Source organism: Borostomias antarcticus, assembly GCF_949987555.1.
Source record: "Borostomias antarcticus genome assembly, contig: scaffold_141, whole genome shotgun sequence".
Lineage (NCBI taxonomy): Eukaryota > Metazoa > Chordata > Actinopteri > Stomiiformes > Stomiidae > Borostomias > Borostomias antarcticus.
In genome coordinates this window covers 134,996-137,495 of record NW_028176521.1, presented here as the reverse complement: position 1 = coordinate 137,495, position 2,500 = coordinate 134,996, and the positions used below count along the sequence as shown (strand labels likewise).

General features: G+C 45.2%; 1 protein-coding gene across 1 annotated transcript in view; it reads left to right on the top strand.

Annotated features, from left to right (window-relative positions):
• Nucleotides 1-2,500, top strand: part of LOC311328409 (uncharacterized protein) — a gene marked incomplete at both ends in the record, with an annotated part of 30,053 nt that overhangs the window by 832 nt on the left and 26,721 nt on the right. The window lies entirely within an intron of this gene.

The following is a 2,500-nucleotide window of genomic DNA, read 5'->3' as shown; positions in this document are numbered from 1 at the left end:
CACTGCCTCTCCATCGCATGTTCTCATTGGAGCGGCTTCTTCTTCTTCACTGGCATGATCTGCAGCTTCCAGGTCAGCTAACACGGCTGTCTGCAACATGGTACGGTGTCTCTGGACATGCCCACACTCTGAGAGCACATGACGCTGTAGGCTTCACACCTCACTAGCGTTTCAGACAGACCCGGCTCCAAATACTACTTGACATAACTGCAATTAGCATTGGCTTGAGTCTATCTGGAGTGTCAGGTGGGTGGGTTGGGGTTTTGGGGGGGGGGGGGGGGGGGGGGGGTGCTCATTGGTTCCATTGTGCCAGACAAGCACAGTCAAGCACAGAATGTAATTGGCATGATTTCAAAATAATTCTACCCTTTAGGTCTGATTTCAGCAGTATTATACTGAAGGTTCTTGAGAAAGCATTTATGACAAATTGAATTACACGCGTGAAAGAATGACAAAGCTGAAATACTGTAGGGTGATTCAGCGATGCTGTTCTTTCACTCTTAGTGTTGTTGTAAGGATATCCAGACATGTTGCTGGACTTGAGTTCCTGTGTGATTCAGTAGAGAAAGCATATGGAGAAACGGATAATGTGCTAAGGAACTGTATGTACAGAATCCATACCCTAAGGTGTCATAATTATGGAAACAGGAAGTTCCCTACAAGCTACTCAGACACTCATGCACACACATTCACACACACACTTTTTTTTGTTTTTCTTTCTCTCTCTCTCACACACACACACAAACATACTCTCTCGCTGCCCCCCCTCACACACACACACACACACACACACTGACAACTCCATAAATCCAGCTTTGCAGAGCACACCACACACACTCATGAGTGACCTCATAGTCTAAGCATATAAAACCTATCAAACCGTAAGGTATTTATCATAATGTTTCCTTATTCCCACAGAGACTCGTTAAGCTCTCCGTCTCAGGATCACCAAGTAGGGTTCTTGTTTGGATAACCTTTCAGCTTCAACATAAACCATTGTACTGTAGGCCGGTAGTGTCATTTTGAGGGTCATTTTAAAGGAATAGTAAAGGAAAAATGCATGTTTAGCCCTGTTTTAAGGTTACTTATGATCATATACAATGGTTCAGATCAAAACGTTGACAAAACTAGCACTTTTGAGAAAGTCTGATAATTGCTCTACCCCCGTTTTGGTCATACAATGGATGTGGGCGGGCACCGTGAAAAATCTTTCAAAAACATGTTAAACTCTCGATTTCAAAGACAAGATATAGACAATATGAGTCTTTAAAACATAGCATCCTGGTGAAAAGCAACACAGTTGCCACAGCTAAAGCCAGGAAGGAAAACTGGCAAAATATTGCAGACTGTATGAATGCATATATCCTACTATATTTTATATATTTATATATTAGGCAAGTAGGCTAGATCTGACCAATGCATGTGTGTAGGCTAAGGACATGAAATCAGTAGGCTATGTTGCTTAGATGTACGTAGGTGCCTTTATTCATTTATGGCGTTAAAGGCAATTGTAGGTCTCTCCTTATTCTTTCAACTGCGCGTCATGCACGTATTTCCAGGTATGGTTAAAAGTTCAACTAAAATATATTTCTCTTTCTAGGAACAGAATAACAAGTACGCTAATAAATCAACGACAATACAGACTTGCTTGGTCGTCCACATCACCCACAGCCTACATGAAACTACCTGTACAATAAAACACAAGTCAGTGCATCGCCGTCAGTCTGCGGGACGAAACACACGACTATTGGCACAATAGTCATGCATCTGACAAAGAATCATTCCCTCGCCGTAATCAATCTGGATCTTTTATTACGCTTGTCAAAGCCAGAGAGGATTTTGGTCTGTAGTCTTGCCAATGCCAAGAGAACCTCCCACTATTTGCGCACTGTAAATGGATTGAAAAATGGAATCTTAACGGTGATGCAATGTTTCAAAGTTTATTGATCTGTCAGTGGGCGGCGCTTCGTATGTTTTGATTCGTAGTCAACATAACCTGCTCCAGAGCAGGTTAGCTTGGCAGCATAAATTGCCATGGCGATATACAGTAGCGCGGTGAAAAGTGAACCACCGCCATGATACTGTTACCACAGGTACTGGATCTGTGTCCAGTCTGTGTCCAGTCTGTGTCCAGTCAGCCCCTATAGAACCTATAGAACCGGCCCCTATAGAACCAACTCCTCTCTTCTTCCAGACCTCTCCCCCTCCTCACTAGCCCAGCTTATGAATACTGTTCCTCCACGTGGGCCTCACAGCCTACAGGCAGAGCTCCGTACATCTCCCTGCTGCCTGGTCTTCATGTGGGTCTCTTATCAAGCTGGGGGATCAGCAGGAGAGACCTCCAGGCCTGGGCTAGGAGAGGAGGCAGCTCAGAAGACCTCCAGGCCTGGACCTAGGAGAGGAGGCAGCTCAGCAGACCTCCAGGCCTGGGCTAGGAGAGGAGGCAGCTCAGAAGACCTCCAGGCCTGGGCTAGGAGAGGAGGCAGCTCAGCAGACCTCC